At 42.2% G+C, this 20,031-nt stretch overlaps 1 non-coding gene across 1 annotated transcript; it reads right to left on the bottom strand.

Annotated features, from left to right (window-relative positions):
* Positions 1 to 6,845: 6,845 nt before the first annotated feature.
* On the bottom strand, positions 6,846 to 6,951 carry LOC123602769. Its single transcript, XR_006714547.1, has one exon. It is a non-coding gene; the product is annotated as a U6 spliceosomal RNA (small nuclear RNA).
* Between the last annotated feature and the right edge of the window lie 13,080 nt (positions 6,952 to 20,031).

Raw genomic sequence — 20,031 nt, 5'->3', positions numbered from 1 at the left:
TCTGAGCCTCAGTTTCCTCTTCTGCAAATAAGGACAATTGACTGCAATACAGAGTAGTTTAGGGAATCAAATGAGATGGTGTGTTTGTAATAACATCTGGCACAGTGCCCAATGTATATAGGAAATTCTCACTGTATTGCATATCATACAGGTGTATGGCAGGTGGCAGGTTTCTCCTACCCCACTGTACTGCACAAAAACCCCAAGTACAGGGCGAACCTCAGGTCAATGTCTTGTTGACCTCCAGGGATAGAGAGAATTTTGGAATTGATGTTGTCCAGGAAGCCTGGCATTCTCTCCTGTACCCATGGCCCCAAATAGAACCTGAAGAGCCAAGTCATTAGGCTGGAACAGTTAGACCAACATCTGGTTCCAGTCAAAGTTTCTCTTCATTTCACCTCTTTACAAGTTCGTATAAAATGCTGCATCTTACCTGCCCACTGCTAACCCCAGCTCTTTTTCTTCCAAAATTTCCTGGTGGAGATATTGTCTGTGACCTCACATTGCACTCATTTTTCTAGGCACCTATGTAACTTCACACACCAAATTCAAGAGACTTCTAGTGGCCTAATAGTGATGGGTCTTTAAGAGTGGTGTCTTAAAAAAAAAAAAAAAAAAAAGAGTGGCTGGTCAGTCTAGAATTCACACCAAACCCCTAGCAAGATGCTTCTAATATCAGCAAGATACTCCCCAGTAAAGATAATTCTTTTTAGAGCTTCCACAAGCTCTCAACTTGTAAAAGCACATGCTTCTCACCCAAGTAGCTAAAGTTTGAGCCCTGGGATTCTTAGAGCAACATTCTCAACAGTCCTTTGTGCCATAAACATATTGCTGTGTTCCCCTGGTGGGAGGTATAGGGGAGGAAAACTTTCCCTTTCTTCCCTTGTAGGTTCTTTGGCTGGTCTAATAATTAAATTAGCATAACACAGATTAATAGGAGAAAAACAAATTTAATTTTCTACATCCAGAAACCCTGAAGCTATTAGGCTCAAAGAAAGTGAAGCAACTGAGGTTTATATGCCATCCTATGCTAAGGAGAAGGGGGAAGGGATCTTGAGCTTCAAAAGGAAAGAAGACAATTCACAGGAAGGTGGGAAGAGCAAATGTTTGGTGGGAAAAAAAAGTTTATTGTGCCATGCACAAACAATAGAACACAGAGAGGAATCTGACCAAACAGGCCCCTTCCCCCTACCCCAGTCTACCACACCTAGCCCAACCTTGAGGTTATCTCTGGTGATAGCCCTCTTTGGGACCAGATCCCCTAACTAAATTCTTTTAGGCAGTTAAGGGAGAGGTCTAAAGCTCTTCCTGAGTCCTTTGGGCCTTGATTGTCATAAGCTTGAAATAATCCACATGCCAAAGTGGCACATTCTCAGGTGGCTTGCCTTGAACCCCCTGTCAAAAGCAAACCCCAGAGGTGCCTGGGTGGATCAGTCAGTTAAGCATCCAACTTCGGCTCAGATCACCATCTCATGATTTGTAAGTTTGAGCTCCACATCAGGCTCTGTGCTGACAGCTCGGAGCCTGGAGTGTGCTTTGAATTCTGTGTCTCCCTCTCTCCTGCCTCTCTCTCTCTCTCTCTTAAAAATAAATAAACATTTTTTAACTGTTTAATTATCTTTTAAAGATATCTTTTAAAAATCTTAAAAAGAAAAAGCAAGCCCTCAAATCATGGAATAGACTGTGGCTACCCTATCAGGTTTCTATTCTTTTCCTCTCCTATTTTCCCCCCTTATACACAAAAGGAGTGATCCAATCATATATCCAGAAAGGCTGTCCTGACACCTGAACCCTCTGAGCCAGGAAACTATTTCTTCTGCCCAGAGAGAGGGAGAACTTATGATGGATGTTTGTTTTGCTGTCTGCTTCCAATCACCCTTCCAGTAATGATACCTGGAATTTCCTCTGAGGAAACCCCTTTTCTTTCTCAGTCCAGATGCTTGGATCTGTCATGTTCAGCCTGGAGAAGAGCCTTAGTGTGGGGTTCCATAACAAAATACCATAGATTGGGGGGCTTAAGCAACAAGAAATTATTTCTTACCATCTAGAGGCTGGGAAGCCCAAGATGAAGGTGTCAACCAACTTGGTTCCCCGTGAGGCCTCTCTTCTTGGCTTGCAGATAGATGGCTGCCTTCTCACTACATCCTTATTTGACAGAAAGAGAAAGCTCTCTTATAAAGGCACTAATCTCATCACAAGAACCCTATCCTCATACATCACACTGGAGGGTGGAGTGTCAACATATGCATTGATGGTGAGGAGAAACAACTGAGTCCCCAGCAGAGAGCTTCACACTTCCCAGCCCTGGACCCTGGCTCAGGGACAAACAGAGAACATAAACAGAAGCAGTGAGGCCAAGGCCTTGCTTCTTTCTGGATGACTGAAACCTCAGACAAGGAGGCCTGAGCTGTAGGTGGGCAACTTGACATCATGTAGAGGACAGAAAAGCTGACAGAAAAAAAGAACAGGTCCTAAAGACACCTGGCCTGAAGCCAGACATACCTTACCCTTCTGTATGCTTTAAATTTTGTAAGGCAATGGGGCACCTGGGTGGCTCAGTCAGTTGAGCTTCCGACCTCGGCTCAGGTCAAGATCTCATGGTCTGTGAGTTCAAGCCCCGCATCTGGCTCTGTGCTGACAGCTCAGAGCCTGGAGCCTGTTGCAGATTCTGTGTCTTCCTCTCTCTCTGACCTTCCCCCACTCATGCTCTGTCTCTCTCTGTCTCAAAAATAAATGAACATTTAAAAAATTAAAAATAAATTTTGTAAGGCAAAATAATTCCTCTCAGCTTAGGCAATTTATTTGGTAAACTGTTATTACTTGCAACCAAAAAAGTCCTAACTTCTGCAGACCTATACCAATTCATCCAGTGGTGTGCTCAAGAGAACTCACGAGAACCAGTTGTTAAAGTTTTAGGAATCATGCAGACCAGGTGTCAAGCACGGCCATTATTAATCATCAAATCATGAAAACTTACGAACAAATCAGTAATATTGTTTAAAGGTAATAAATATTCAAAAACCATCACTTCCTAATAGGTTTACATTTACTTGTGCTTGGAGGTTATTTCCATCTATGTGTGTGTGTGTAGTGGAAAACCTGTAGAGGGGTGTGCTGCTGCACCCCTCTTCCCAACTCTGTATTCAATGGTGTCACTCTGGGAGCTCGAAATCAACAAGGCAGAAGTATTTTCACCACAAAAATTGACAAACACTGCAAATCATGGCCTGATTTATTGGTTTGTTGATTGCCTGGACTTAAGAAAATAGTGGAGAGCATGTCAATGATGTAGATTAGATTGAAAGTCATTAAATTGTAGCCAGAACAAAAACTTGGGGAACATTATTCCAGTATTTTAAAATTATTATTTGATTGAGCAAAGAATATTTGCAGCCACTAAAATGACCTGGCACCACTGTGCTAGTCCTTGGAAGTCAAAATGAGCAGGACACAGACAGCCCTGTGCTCAGGGAGTTCAGAGCTCAGGGTGATTTGGTCGAAGCCAAGTATCACAGAAGAGACAGCAGTAAAAGACATTGCATCTGTCATCAAGAAGTGTATAATTTAATTGTAAAGACAAGCCCAGCACACAGAAAATACACAAGAGTCTCTAAGTCAGGGATGACAAATATCTATTATGCATGCTGCCACCTCCCTGTCTACACCTATGTGAATAAGTGCTGGCACTCTGCCTTGAGCCAGGATGTGGCTCCAGCATCCTGCCCAAGAGAACACTCCAGGCAGCCACTGCTGGGCTCACCATGGGTGCCACGCCACAGGAGTACAAACCATGGGACATCCCAGTTTACAAATTTAGAGTAGAGACCAGCTGGAACTATAGTACCTAAGAAAGGCTTCATGAAAAAGAAATTTGAAAAGGGTCTTGAACATGAATAGACACTTCTCTAAAGAAGACATCCAGATGGCCAACAGGCACATGAAAAGATGCTCAATGTCACTCCTCATCAGGGAAATACAAATCAAAAACCACACTGAGATATCACCTCATGCCAGTCAGAGTGGCTAAAATGAACAAATCAGGAGCCTATAGAGGCTGGAGAGGATGTGGAGAAACAGGAACCCTCTTGTACTGTTGGTGGGAATGCAAATGGGTGCAGCCACTCTGGAAAACAGTGTGGAGGTTCCTCAAAAAATTAAAAATAGATCTACCCTATGACCCAGCAATAGCACTGCTAGGAATTTACCCAAGGGATACAGGAGTGCTGATGCATAAGGACACTTGTACCCCCATGTTTATAGCAGCACTTTCAACAATAGCCAAATTATGGAAAGAGTCTAAATGTCCATCAACTGATGAATGGATAAAGAAATTGTGGTTTATATATACAATGGAATACTACTTGGCAATGAGAAAGAATGAAATCATGCCATTTGCAGCATCGTGGATGGAACTGGAGAGTGTTATGCTGAGTGAAATAAGTCACACAGAGAAACACACATACCATACGTTTTCACTCTTATGTGTGGATCCTGAGAAACTTAACAGAAGACCATGGGGGAAGGAAAGGGGAAAAAAGTTAGAGAGGGAGGGAGGCAAATCATAAGAGACTCTTAAAAACTGAGAATAAACTGAGGGTTGATGGGGGGTGGCGGAGGAGAGAAAATGGGTGATGGGCATTGAGGAGGGCACCTGTTGGGATGAGAACTGGGTGTTGTATGGAAACCAGTTTGACAATAAATTTCATATTAAAAAAAAAGAAAATAAAGGGGTCTTGAAGAACGTGTTGTATGGAAACCAATTTGACAATAAATTTCATATTAAAAAAGAAAAGAAAAGAAAAGAAAGGGGTCTTGAAGAACAGGTCCCACCCCAGGTCGACTGAATTAGAAACTCTGAAAGTGGCCCCATTCTCGTTTTGACAAGCCCCCAGGTGGTTCTTACTGACGTGTGAGAACCACTGAACTATGCCCTGTTTCTTCTCCAGCTGCTTTCTCTCACGTGTCACTCAGATGGATCCTTACAACCTCACCATGCAGTAAGTAGGCAAGCCAGAACATTTACCCTCTTTATACGGGTGAGAAGCAGTTCAAAGACATTACGGGACTTACCCAGGACCACACTGCTGATGTGCAGCAGAGCCTGGGCTTCAGCCAGATCTCCCCAGCTGCCCGAGCAGTGTTATTTCCATCAGCCCTAGGGTAAGAGCATAGCGATGGCATGATTCCCTCCAGCCCCCAGCCTCCTAATTTCCTCTCTCACCTTCCCAAGGAGTTGGCCAGCTTCCTGACAACAGGCTATGAAGAAAAGCCCTATAGGGTGATGACAGCTGCCTGACAGAACGAAGGTGATAGGGCTTGGTGCAGGGGGGTGGGAGGGCACCATGCTCATACCTGCAAGGATCGAAAGTGAACTTCAAAGCCAGCACCACCCAGCCAGGCCCAGGCATCCAAAAGCTTCAACTCATCAGATGCCACAGTTCAGAGCTGGCTGCTAATGGCAAGAATGTGGAAACTCAGCCTCCAATGAACACTAGGAACAGAGCCATGAGAGTTGGTCCAGGATTCAGCTCTTTGTGCCAAGCGCTCTTAGGCAGAAATGATCAGGTTTAAAGAACTATCTCCAGTCCAAGGCCAAGCTGGCAGGTCAGCCTGGGGGAGTGGAAAGGGCATCGTCTCTGAAGTCCCACATGCCTGGGTTTAAAATCAGTTTACAAGGTGTAACAGTTCCACTGTTTACAAGACCCCCTTACTTTCTCCAAGGCAATCTCTTCCTATGCAAAATGGGGATGCTAATACCCACAGTTTGTGTGAAGGAAGTGAAATAACATGCAAAAGTGCTGGCAGAGGTCTTGGTCATTTCCTTCCCTCATTCTTCCCTTTGGGAGTCTTCTTCCTCCATCTCCATGGATCCTGAGAAGGGGATGCCAAGCTGCTAATGAACCAGGCTAAAGGGGAACAACTCTGCCTAAAGCAGAAGACAACCTCTAAAAGTACCTTCTAGCATTAGATCATAAATCTGTCTTGTGTTGAAACTGTATTCATGGGCTGTTAGCTCTGTTAGGAGTGTATCTTACTGGCTTTATCCAGCATTCAGCACTCAGTATGCACAATAAAGTGCTGCTTTGTAACTTATGCAATATTGGACATGAAGAAATTAATCAGGACTTCTCCAGAATTCTCCAATCATCTGAAATGAATCTGTAATTCTCAGCAATTAGTAATTCTCTGGCAAACTACATCCATATGCCAAATCCAGCCACATGCCTATTTTTATAAATAAAGTTTTATTGGAACACAGCCATGCTCATTTATCCACATGTTATCTATGGCGGCTTTCACACTACAAAGGCAGGGTTGGAATGCAAGGACTGAAATATTTACCATCTAGCCATTTATGGAAAATTACCAACCCCTGCTCCAAAAGAAGCATAGATAAATTGAACTGTTGCATTTCAAGCTCTCCAAGAAGTAGACTGTGAGAAAGAGTTCAGGGTTCAGGATGTTAAGTAGGGGATGCCTCTGGGATCCACACATCTGGAGCAGAGAGAAAAATAGCAGAAGTGGGCACAGAGAGAAATCTGACTGGAATGCGGGTCCAGCAGCCTCAGCTGACTCCAGAAGGAACACAGAAGCAAATAACCCTTCAGAGTTGGCCTGAATGGGCCCAAGTAGCTGCACTTTTACCCTCTGCCTTAATTGGTCATTGGAAGTGGGCTATCCCCAGGAGTGATGTGCCTTTGGGTGAGGCAGCTGTCAAAGGGGCTGACTGCTCAAGGTTGCCTACTGACATCAGTCCTAGAACCAAGGGTAACAAATCCTCCCCCCAAGGGAACTTTAGGGGCATATCTTCATGCCCAGCACAGCCACCCAAGCTTTTTTTTTTTTCTAATATGGAACACTTCACAAATTTACATCTCATCCTTGTGCAAGGCCATGCTAATATTCTCTGTATTGTTCCAATGTTAGTAAATGTGCTGTTGATGCGAGAACCACCAAGTTTTTTTTAAGTTTTCCTCCCATTTACAATTGTACCAAAAACTGTAAGATACCCAGGAATAACCCTAACCAAAGAGGTAAAAGATCTGTGTGTTTAAAACTACAGAAAAGTTATGAAAGAAATTGATGAGGACACAAAGAAATGGAAAAACATTCCATGCTCATGGATTGGAAGAACAAATATTGTTAAAACATCGATACTACCCAAAAGCAATCTACAAATTCAAAGCAATCCATATCAAAATAATATCACCTGTCTTCACAGAGCTAGAATAAACCATTCTAAAATTTGTATGGAACCAGAAAAGACCCCAAATAGCCAAAGTAATGTTGAAAAAGAAAACCAAAGCTGGAGGCATCACAATTCCAGACTTTAAGCTGTATTACAAAGCTGTAATCATCAAGAGAGTGTGTGTGCACAAACACACACACACATAGATCAATGGAATAGAATAGAGAACCCAGAAATGGACCCACAAATGTATGGCCAGCTAATCTTCAACAAAGCAGGAAAGAACATCGAATGGAAAAAAAAAAAAGTCTCTTCAGCAAATGATGCTGGGAAAACTGGACAGCTACATGCAGAAGAATTAGACTAGACCACTTTCTTACACCGTACACAAACATAAATTTAAAATGGATGAAGAACCTGAATGTGAAGCAGGAAACCATTAAAATCCAACAGGAAAAAAGAGGCAGAAGTCTTTTTTACCTCAGCCACAGCAACTTCTTACTAGACATGTCTCTGCAGGCATGGGAAACAAAAGCAAAAATGAACTATTGCAACCTCATCAAGATAAAAAGCTTCTACACAGCAAACAATCAGCAAAACTAGAAGGCAACTGACAGAATGGAAGAGGATATTTGCAAATGACATATCAGAAAAAGAGTTAGTATCCAAAATCTATAAAGAACTTATCAAACTCAACACCCCAAAACAAACAATACAGTGAAGAACCATCTATGGATATGGGGGTGTCATCAGTGAGATACAAAGTCAAAGTGATCACAGGATTTCCAGAATAATAACTAAAATATCACCTTAAATTTGTCCCTAATAATGTTCTTGAAAAACTTTATGTCCAAAAGTTTTATTGGAAATCATAAATAGAGAAACAGTCTATAAATATATAAATGCCATTCTTGGGAGAAATAGACTTTCTATTTCTATCAGAATAGCACCCAGAGTTGCTGACAGAATGGTAAGATCTAAGATAAACAACATATATAAGATATAAAATGTTTTATATAAAAGAGATACAATGAGAGATAAGGTACAAAATGTTACTACTTATTAGTGCAATAGCACAAGAACAAGAGATTTTGAGTCTACAAACCTAGGCTCAGTTCCCCACCTGCCACTCACTATGCGCAAACCCCTTTACCTTTCTGGCATGTTTGCTCATCTATAAGATTGGACTGTGATACTCTACCCACCTCACAGTGTTGTCACAGAATCAGAAGAAATGCTATATGTGAAACAGTGATGAAATCTGAAACATGATCAAAAAATACTTTTTCCTCTGTCTTCTGTAACACCTCCTTCAATGCTATCTTGAAGTTCTATTCAAAGATTTAATTGATTTAGTTCTTCTTTTTGTCTGGTCTTACCAAGCATATCATCAATATTTTGTCATATGCAGAATAGATATTTACAAATATTTTTTTATTTTTTCTTGATCTACCTACATACACATGCATAAATAAATATACATTCACACACACACATATATATACATACAAATACCAGCCTCATATGATATTTCCTTCCCAAGACAAATATCCTAGAGAATAGATAGGCATTGATAGTCGAAACTTTTGACAAAGAATGTTGGAGAAAATATCCGTGAACATTCAAAGTCCCACTTCTTCACAGTCCTGGCCCCACTGACATCACATGAGGTGATGGGAGCCCACTGAATGGCCCAGAACACTGAGGTTTTGTCCCACGATGTTCTACTGAGCTATAAATGGCCATGTATACTACAATAAGATCCAGGGATTACCTTCATTCTGTCTTGTGTCTCTGTTGGCACACCTGTTCTGTCAATGAGTCATTATCCTTTCTGCATTTCTTCTTTCTTTCTTTCTTTCAAACTACCTCTTCACTCCATGAATACACATAATAATGTATATCATAATAATATATATCACTTGTTTCTTGGGCTGCATTAGCAAAGGGGAAAAGAGCACCATAGTAATAGGATAACTAGCATTACTCAGGTTCTGCCCACTTCTATTTAATCTGTCAAAATCTCCATTTTTCATGAAAAGTTCCACACAACTTGTTATGAGAGTTCTTAGAAAGTACTTGTACAGTACCATATTTCCCAGCCCTCTCAATTTCTGTGGGGCACCTTCATTTTCTTTCTCTCCTGCTCTAAGTTTGTAAAACTCCATGAACGTGCCTTGGCTCTGCCTGTAGATGTCCAGCAAAGTCCTTCTGGCCCGATGTCATCAATAGGAGGTGTATGTCAGTGACACTGAATTCCAACCTGAGGAGAATCCCTCTTCCAAACCTGTTGCCAAAGCAGGACTGTCTGTTCCTCCTCAGTTTTTCAAGACTTTCTTCCCAGCCCTCTTTCCATTTCATTTCCTTCATTTTCTCTTTCATTTGCAGTCCCCTCTCTCCTCTCTCCTCTCCTTAGCACTCAGGGGCATGTCCTACAGTCGAAGGGACTGGCCCTGGACAGCTGTCTGAGTTTCAAACTCCATTCAATTCAAAGAAGAAACCTCTTCACAGACACCTGTGTCACTGTCAGTGGGCCAGGTGTGTTCACCTGGTCTCCAGCTTCCCGCACAGGAACCTGGGTCCCTGCTGCCACACATACTCACCCAATCAACAAACATTTGTTGAGCAACTACACCGGTGGGCCCAGTGTCAGACAGTGAGCATCTGAATCCCTGAGGGGGCATGTCTTTGCCTTAGAGGGCATGTCATTATACTCTGAGGCCTCTTCCTTTACCTAGGCATTCAATCATTCAATGAGTATATTTGGCAGCTACTAGGAAGGAGACATTAAGCCCTCTGTGGTAAAAGATGAATAGAATACAGCAGCTGTTGCCTTCACAGGGCTTATAATCTAGAGCAGATATAGGAAGTTCACAAATAACCATAATACAAAGTAAAATACAGTAAGTGCTACAAGAGAGATACAAAGTATTTCTGGTATTCAGAAAAAGAAGAGTGTGTTTATTAAGCACTTTCTCTTGCCCAGGCATGATCTCTACATCCCAGAGAGAGGGGGACAGAGAAAAGTGTGTTTATTGTTGTTGTTGTGTATGTGTGTGTGTGTGTGTGTGTGTGTGTGTGTGTAAGGGTATTTATAATATCCATATTATAAATACATAATAGTGTATATATTTTTTCCATTTGAAATTTGTTACCTCCCCCCCCCCCAATTTTATAGGTGAGCATCTCCATCTCAAAATGACTCAGTAACTTGCTTGGAAAGGAATCTTTGTCAACGGGAACATCTGGAAAGGTTTGTGGTTTTTTTTTTTTTAATTTTTTAAACGTTTATTTGAGAGAGAGAGAACATGAGCAAGGGAGGAGCAGAGAGAGAGAGGGAGACACAGAATCCAAACCAGTCTCCAGGCTCTGAGCTGTCAGCACAGAGCCCGACACAGGGTTCGAACCCACAAACTGTGAGATCATGACCTGAGCAGAAGTCAAACACTTAACCGACTGAGCCATCCAGGTGCCTCGGAAGCACCTGGAAAGTTTTAATGAAAGAAGTCTCATCTCACCTGGTTATTAAAGGTTTGGTAGAGTTTTAATTCATATTTATGATTTTTGGTACAAAAGTAGTACATTTTCATCATGGAGATTTAAAAAATATAGAAAAGCACAAACATGCAAGTTGGGGGTGGGGGGAGGCCATAAATCCCACCACTTCAATGTAAAAGTACTAACAACCTTTTGGTGCATGTCCTTATAAACGTTTGTTTTTTTTTTTTTTTTTTTTAATATATGAAATTTATTGTCAAATTGGTTTCCATACAACACCCAGTGCTCATCCCAAAAGGTGCCCTCCTCAATACCCATCACGCACGCTCCCCTCCCTCCCTCCCCCCATCAACCCTCAGTTTGTTCTCAGTTTTTAAGAGTCTCTTATGCTTTGGCTCCCTCCCACTCTAACCTCTTTTTTTTTTTTTTTCTTTTTTCCTCCCCCTCCCCCATGGGTTCCTGTTAAGTTTCTCAGGCTCCACATAAGAGTGAAACCATTTGGGATCTGTCTTTCTCTGTATGGCTTATTTCACTTAGCATCACACTCTCCAGTTCCATCCACGTTGCTACAAAAGGCCAGATTTCATTTTTTCTCATTGCCACGTAGTATTCCATTGTGTATATAAACCACAATTTCTTTATCCATTCATCAGTTGATGGACATTTAGGCTCTTTCCATAATTTGGCTATTGTTGAGAGTGCTGCTATGAACATTGGGGTACAAGTGCCCCTATGCATCAGTATCCTGTATCCCTTGGATAAATTCCTAGCAGTGCTATTGCTGGGTCATAGGGTAGGTCTATTTTTAATTTTCTGAGGAACCTCCACACTGCTTTCCAGAGCGGCTGCACCAATTTGCATTCCCACCAACAGTGCAAGAGGGTTCCCGTTTCTCCACATCCTCTCCAGCATCTATAGTCTCCTGATTTGTTCATTTTGGCCACTCTGACTGGCGTGAGGTGATACCTGAGTGTGGTTTTGATTTGTATTTCCCTGATAAGGAGCGACGCTGAACATCTTTTCATGTGCCTGTTGGCCATCCGGATGTCTTCTTTAGAGAAGTGTCTATTCATGTTTTCTGCCCATTTCTTCACTGGGTTATTTGTTTTTCAGGTGTGGAGTTCGGTGAGCTCTTTATAGATTTTGGATACTAACCCTTTGTCTGATATGTCATTTGCAAATATCTTTTCCCATTCCATTGGTTGCCTTTTAGTTTTGTTGGTTGTTTCCTTTGCTGTGCAGAAGCTTTTTATCTTCATAAGGTCCCAGTAATTCACGTTTGCTTTTAATTCCCTTGCCTTTGGGGATGTGTCGAGTAAGAGATTGCTACGGCTGAGGTCAGAGAGGTCTTTTCCTGCTTTCTCCTCTAAGGTTTTGATGGTTTCCTGTCTCACATTCAGGTCCTTTATCCAATTTGAGTTTATTTTTGTGAATGGTGTGAGAAAGTGGTCTAGTTTCAACCTTCTGCATGTTGCTGTCCAGTTCTCCCAGCACCATTTGTTAAAGAGGCTGTCTTTTTTCCATTGGATGTTCTTTCCTGCTTTGTCAAAGATGAGTTGGCCATACGTTTGTGGGTCTAGTTCTGGGGTTTCTATTCTATTCCATTGGTCTATGTGTCTGTTTTTGTGCCAATACCATGCTGTCTTGATGATGACAGCTTTGTAGTAGAGGCTAAAGTCTGGGATTGTGATGCCTCCTGCTTTGGTCTTCTTCTTCAAAATTCCTTTGGCTATTCGGGGCCTTTTGTGGTTCCATATGAATTTCAGGATGGCTTGTTCTAGTTTCGAGAAGAATGCTGGTGCAATTTTGATTGGGATTGCATTGAATGTGTAGATAGCTTTGGGTAGTATTGACATTTTGACAATATTTATTTTTCCAATCCATGAGCAGGGAATGTCTTTCCATTTCTTTAAATCTTCTTCAATTTCCTTCATAAGCTTTCTATAGTTTTCAGCATACAGATCCTTTACATCTTTGGTTAGATTTATTCCTAGGTATTTTATGCTTCTTGGTGCAATTGTGAATGGGATCAGTTTCTTTATTTGTCTTTCTGTTGCTTCATTGTTAGTGTATAAGAATGCAACTGATTTCTGTACATTGATTTTGTATCCTGCAACTTTGCTGAATTCATGTATCAATTCTAGCAGACTTTTGGTGGAGTCTATCGGATTTTCCATGTATAATATCATGTCATCTGCAAAAAGCGAAAGCTTGACTTCATCTTTGCCAATTTTGATGCCTTTGATTTCCTTTTGTTGTCTGATTGCTGATGCTAGAACTTCCAGCACTATGTTAAACAACAGCGGTGAGAGTGGGCATCCCTGTCGTGTTCCTGATCTCAGGGAAAAAGCTCTCAGTTTTTCCCCGTTGAGGATGATGTTAGCTGTGGGCTTTTCATAAATGGCTTTTATGATCTTTAAGTATGTTCCTTCTATCCCGACTTTCTCAAGGGTTTTTATTAAGAAAGGGTGCTGGATTTTGTCAAAGGCCTTTTCTGCATCGATTGACAGGATCATATGGTTCTTCTCTTTTTTTTTGTTAATGTGATGTATCACATTGATTGATTTGCGAATGTTGAACCAGCCCTGCATCCCAGGAATGAATCCCACTTGATCATGGTGGATAATTCTTTTTATATGCCGTTGAATTCAATTTGCTAGTATCTTATTGAGAATTTTTGCATCCATATTCATCAGGGATATTGGCCGGTAGTTCTCTTTTTTTACTGGGTCTTTGTCTGGTTTAGGAATCAAAGTAATACTGGCTTCATAGAATGAGTCTGGAAGTTTTCCTTCCCTTTCTATTTCTTGGAATAGCTTGAGAAGGATAGGTATTATCTCTGCTTTAAACGTCTGGTAGAACTCCCCTGGGAAGCCATCTGGTCCTGGACTCTTATTTGTTGGGAGATTTTTGATAACCGATTCAATTTCTTCGCTGGTTATGGGTCTGTTCAAGCTTTCTATTTCCTCCTGATTGAGTTTTGGAAGAGTGTGGGTGTTCAGGAATTTGTCCATTTCTTCCAGGTTGTCCAATTTGTTGGCATATAATTTTTCATAGTATTCCCTGATAATTGTTTGTATCTCTGAGGGATTGGTTGTAATCATTCCATTTTCATTCATGATTTTATCTATTTGGGTCATCTCCCTTTTCTTTTTGAGAAGCCTGGCTAGAGGTTTGTCAATTTTGTTTATTTTTTCAAAAAACCAACTCTTGGTTTCGTTGATCTGCTCTACAGTTTTTTTAGACACTATATTGTTTATTTCTGCTCTGATCTTTATTATTTCTCTTCTTCTGCTGGGTTTAGGCTGCCTTTGCTGTTCTGCTTCCATTTCCTTTAGGTGTGCTGTTAGATTTTGTATTTGGGATTTTTCTTGTTTCTTGAGATAGGCCTGGATTGCAATGTATTTTCCTCTCAGGACTGCCTTCGCTGCGTCCCAAAGCTTTTGGATTGTTGTATTTTCATTTTCGTTTGTTTCCATATATTTTTTAATTTCTTCTCTAATTGCCTGGTTGACCCACTCATTCGTTAGTAGGGTGTTCTTTAACCTCCATGCTTTTGGAGGTTTTCCAGACTTTTTTCTGTGGTTGATTTCAAGCTTCATAGCATTGTGGTCTGAAAGTATGCATGGTATAATTTCAATTCTGGTAAACTTATGAAGGGCTGTTTTGTGACCCAGTATATGATCTATCTTGGAGAATGTTCCATGTGCACTCGAGAAGAAAGTATATTCTGTTGCTTTGGGATGCAGAGTTCTAAATATATCTGTCAAGTCCATCTGATCCAATGTCTCATTCAGGGCCCTTGTTTCTTTATTGATCGTGTGTCTAGATGTTCTATCCATTTCTGTAAGTGGGGTGTTAAAGTCCCCTGCAATTACCACATTCTTATCAATAAGGTTGCTTATGTTTATGAGTAGTTGTTTTATATATTTGGGGGCTCCAGTATTCGGCGCATAGACATTTATAATTGTTAGCTCTTCTTGATGGATAGACCCTGTAACTATTATATAATGTCCTTCTTCATCTCTTGTTACAGCCTTTAATTTAAAGTCTAGTTTGTCTGATATAAGTATGGCTACTCCAGCTTTCTTTTGGCTTCCAGTAGCATGATAAATAGTTCTCCATCCCCTCACTCTCAATCTAAAGGTGTCCTCAGGTCTAAAATGAGTCTCTTGTAGACAGCAAATAGATGGGTCTTGTTTTTTTATCCATTCTGATACCCTATGTCTTTTGGTTGGCGCATTTAATCCATTTACATTCAGTGTTATTATAGAAAAATACGGGTTTAGAGTCATTGTGATGTCTGTATGTTTTATGCTTGTAGTGATGTGTCTGGTACTTTGTCTCACAGGGTCCCCCTTAGGATCTCTTGTAGGGCTGGTTTAGTGGTGACAAATTCCTTCAGTTTTTGTTTGTTTGGGAAGACCTTTATCTCTCCTTCTATTCTAAATGACGGACTTGCTGGATAAAGGATTCTCGGCTGCATATTTTTTCTGTCTAGCACACTGAAAATCTCGTGCCAATTCTTCCTGGCCTGCCAAGTTTCAAAAGAGAGATCAGTCACGAGTCTTATAGGTCTCCCTTTATATGTGAGGGCACGTTTACCCCTTGCTGCTTTCAGAATTTTCTCTTTATCCTTGTATTTTGCCAGTTTCACTATGATATGTCGTGCAGAAGATCGATTCAAGTTACGTCTGAAGGGAGTTCTCTGTGCCTCTTGGATTTCAATGCCTTTTTCCTTCCCCAGTTCAGGGAAGTTCTCAGTTATTATTTCTTCAAGTACCCCTTCAGCACCTTTCCCTCTCTCTTCCTCCTCTGGGATACCAATTATGCGTATATTATTTCTTTTTAGTGTATCACTTAGTTCTCTAATTTTCCCCTCATACTCCTGGATTTTTTTATCTCTCTTTTTCTCAGCTTCCTCTTTTTCCATAACTTTATCTTCTAGTTCACCTATTCTCTCCTCTGCCTCTTCAATCCGAGCCGTGGTGGTTTCCATTTTGTTTTGCATTTCATTTAAAGCGTTTTTCAGCTCCTCGTGACTGTTCCTTAGTCCCTTGATCTCTGTAGCAAGAGATTCTCTGCTGTCCTCTATACTGTTTTCAAGCCCAGCGATTAATTTTATGACTATTATTCTAAATTCACTTTCTGTTATATTATTTAAATCCTTTTTGATCAGCTCATTAGCTGTTGTTATTTCCTGGAGATTCTTCTGAGGGGAATTCTTCCGCTTGGTCATTTTGGATAGTCCCTGGCGTGGTGAGGACCTGCAGGGCACTTCCCCTGTGCTGTGGTGTATAAGTGGAGTTGGTGGGCGGAGTCGCAGTCAGACCTGATGTCTGCCCCCAGCCCACCGCTGGGGCCACAGTCAGACTGGTGTGTGCCTTCTCTTCCCCTCTCCTAGGGGCGGGTCACTGTGGGGTGGCGTGGCCCATCTGGGCTACTTGCACACTGCCAGGCTTGTGATGCTGGGGATCTGGCGTATTAGCTGCGGTGGGTAGGCAAGGTGCACGGGGGCAGGAGGGGCAGGCTTAGCTCGCTTCTCCTTAGGTGATCCACTTCAGGAGGGGCCCTGTGGCAGCGGGAGGGAGTCAGATCCGCTGCCGGAGGTTTGGCTCCGCAGAAGCACACAGTTGGGTGTTTGCGCGGAGCGAGGAAGTTCCCTGGCAGGAACTGGTTCTCTTTGGGATTTTGGCTGGGGGATGGGCGGGGGAGATGGCGCTGGTGAGCGCCTTTGTTCCCCACCAAACTGAGCTCTGTCATCCGGGGGCTCAGCAGCTCTCCCTCCCTTTGTCCTCCAGCCTTCCCGCTTTCCGAGCAGAGCTGTTAACTTATGACCTCCCAGACGCTAAGTCGCGCTTGCTGTGGGAACACAGTCCGTCAGGACCCTCCGCTTTTGCAAGCCAGCCTCCGGGGCTCTGCTTGGCCGGTGAGCTGCCCCTCCGCCCCGGCTCCCTCCCGCCAGTCCATGGAGCGCACACCGCCTCGCCGCCCTTCCTACCCTCTTCCGTGGGCCTCTCGTCTGCGCTTGGCTCTGGCGACTCCGTTCCGCTAATCCTCTGGCGGTTTTCTGGGTTATTTAGGCAGGTGTAGGTGGAATCTAAGTGATCAGCAGGACGCGCGGTGAGCCCAGCGTCCTCCTACGCCGCCATCTTCCCTCCTCTCCCTAAACGTTTTTCTACTAATCGTCACTTCTAAAAGACAATCCGGACTACACTGTTTAGACCCTGCATTCTTATAAATGACATTTCACTTGATCTTCACAATAGCCCTGCAAAGTGAGAAGTGTTACAATCCCATTTTTTAAGAATAGCTTGAAAGACAGGGACTTTAAGCTCGTCCAAGTCATGTGACATAGCCCAAAGGCACATCCCGAATGTCTTTCTCCAGAGTCCACTCTCAGCTTCCTCCAGCCATCTCCCAGCCCAGAGCTGCACCATAGAGATGGCAGGGCATGGAAGAGAAAGGAAGGAATCACTGGGAGGGATTTATCTTAATGCAGGACTTAGTGACTGCTTCCATATAGGGCATAAAGGAAGGGGAGGAATTTTTAAATGATGCTAATTTTTGCAGCCTGGGTAGCTAGAAGAAGGCTGATCACATAAATTACACCAATTTCATAACCTGCTCAATAATACATGTAACCTCTACTAGGCAGAAATATTTCCTCGATTCAGACTCACCCCTAACTCAGACAGAGCTCTAGGCACCATGTACCAGTGAGGTCTCATCAACTCTGTAATCCAGGTCACTAAGGAGAATTGGCTCTGGCTGAAAATCTTGTGGGAGGCAGCATGTGGGCCAGAGCACCTCATTTGTGCATGCCCAGGCCTACCCACACTGTGTTTTCCCACAGTGGCTTCTCTGCAACCAACAGAGCATCTGGAACAGACTCCAAGCTAAAGTGCAATTAAGCAGAATGGTCCCCTCCCCGCTCCACATCAAGTGGACTTCAATTCCGTCCTAGCAGGAATGGGAACAACAAGTTTTTGCCAAAAGAAAAGAAGAAATCAAAACATAAGACGTACTTCTTCCTTGGGCTGCATGTTCCTGGCTTGACTTATATCACTTATGTAACAGTGATATAATTTTTTAGAACAGTACATAAAGTTTCAGAAAAGGCCAGAAATACCAGCCCAGGATTTGGTCCCCTAGAGTTCTGGCACCAAAAGAAAGGGAAGGAATATGGCTGCATGGGAGTCGGGAATGTTTCTTCTGATTTCAGCCTCCAGACCCGAGGCACACCCTGCCCCACAGACAAGGAATGCAACATGGCAGACAACGGTGGAAGAGGGACAAAGAAGGAAGAGCGGGCACATTTCTTCTTGGGACCACTGAGATCCTTGAACCCTTTGCAGGTCTAGCTGACAGTTCATCTTTGATGGAGAAAACAGTGATTCACTGGACAAAGAGTTCTTGTTCAACTGTTGGCTGAATACACAGCATCCAACTCTACCATCCACATCCCCCAAGCCCAAGATAACTTGTTTTGTTTATTTTCTCTATCAGGTTTTCTAAACCTTGCCACTTTCCAGAAATTCACCCTCAGGAAGCTAATTTTTACATAATCGTTAGTTTCTATTTCTTTCTTTTTATTTCCTTCTTTCTTTCTTTTTCTTTCTTTCCTCTTTTCTTTTTAATCAAAGCTGCTCTCCATTTGGATGACATGTGATGACCCACATCAGTAGAAAACATTAGCTTTGCCCTCTTTGACTCTGAAAACTTGGCAACAGAGTCAAATTCTCTCCAGGTCTCTCTAGTGTGAAACTTCCTGTAATCCTTTTCCCTAACACATACCACAAATCACTCACACAGATGCTTTGGAGAGAAGGCCAGGCCCTTACAAATATCCTACTGAGAGCCTTCTTCAAGCCTGTTTCTTCCTCTAAATTTCTTCAGTATCTGATCCCTCTTTGCTCTTTCCTCTACATTTTATCACATTGTATCCAACCAGTGTGTCCTCTACTATGTATTGGAACAGATAATGCCTGATAAACACTGATAGATGGAGTCACTGAATGAAGAATCCCTTCCCATCTTTTCCTATTTCATTCTTTTTCTCTGTTTGTCTTTATCACTTACTCCAGATTCTATGAGCTTCCAATAGAGACCTATACCTGTTCCCTGAGACTTAGCAACTTGCCACTTACCTGTCCCAGGGTCTATCACCTCTTTTATTTCTTAACAAGACAAACTTCATTGAACTCATACCAATGAAAGCTCATTTTCCTCTTATCATTCAATAGTGAATAATTACTGACTACTCACCCTGGTCCAGGCATCATTCTAACAAAACAGATGAAATCCCAAATCCAAAGGAGCTTACATTCTAGTAGCAGGAGACCAATGATAAGCAAATCGATAAACCAATAAATAATATGTTCAGAAGAAAAATAAAGGAGAGTCAAGAAACAGCATAATGGAGGTTGGCTAGGTCTTTTCCAAGCCTCAGTAAAAATAGTCACTTGTCCTCATATTTATCAAATGTCTAAGCCTCTCACCCATTTGGCAACAGGCACGGATGCACTGAGATAGCTGATCTACAACATCTGTTTCTGTCAACCAACCCTCAAATAGGAAGAGTAATAATGTCCACTTTATAAGGATTGAACAAAGTAGGTAATCCTTGTAAAGTGCTTAATGTAGTGTCTGGTACACAAAGCATACTAAATAAAGGGCAGCCAGAAAAAAAAATGGGAAGGAGCAGAGCCACCTTTGGCAAAGACCATCTCATTTGTGCTAATTTTAGCTTATTCTCCATATTATTTGTGCTTTCTTCAGGCAGCCCATAGCTTTCTGAGCAATTGACCCTTGAACTGAGAAGCTGCTTCAGATAAAGACCTTAGCTGAATGTGACATGATAAATAAATGGCACGGTTTAGAGGGGAATGCAGGCTGAACTTTACAGTAGCTGGTGTGTCTCATTTTTCTTCCTGGGGCTTCTCTTCACCCATGGGAACTTACTAGTCATCTGACATATGGGCAAACTTGGAAGTGAGAGAGCTAATACCCCATAGGGCAACTTTGATCAATGGGAACAGGAACCAATAGCTAAACTACCCTGCTTCTGGAATTAAGACAAAAGAGTCTGAAACTTATTCTATAGTTTCTCAGAGGCTTCCCCAGAAGGACGAAGCCTCAGTCACCCAAAGCAGTGACCAGCTCAATGATATACCCTGTCTTTCCCTCTTTCCCTGTTCAGTCTCATGGTCCCAACCCAACTCCTGTTCATTGAAATCACTTCCCAAAATAATTATCTTTACAAGGCCTTCATACCAGGAAGAACACAGACTAAGACAGTCATACTATCGATGCAGTGGTTTTTCCTTTCAGATTTTACTTCT

The sequence above is a fragment of the Leopardus geoffroyi genome, chromosome D1 (genome assembly GCF_018350155.1).
Source record: "Leopardus geoffroyi isolate Oge1 chromosome D1, O.geoffroyi_Oge1_pat1.0, whole genome shotgun sequence".
NCBI classification, from domain to species: Eukaryota; Metazoa; Chordata; class Mammalia; order Carnivora; family Felidae; genus Leopardus; species Leopardus geoffroyi.
The sequence above is the reverse complement of the archived record's forward strand: the minus strand, read 5'-3'. Positions and strand labels throughout refer to the sequence as shown.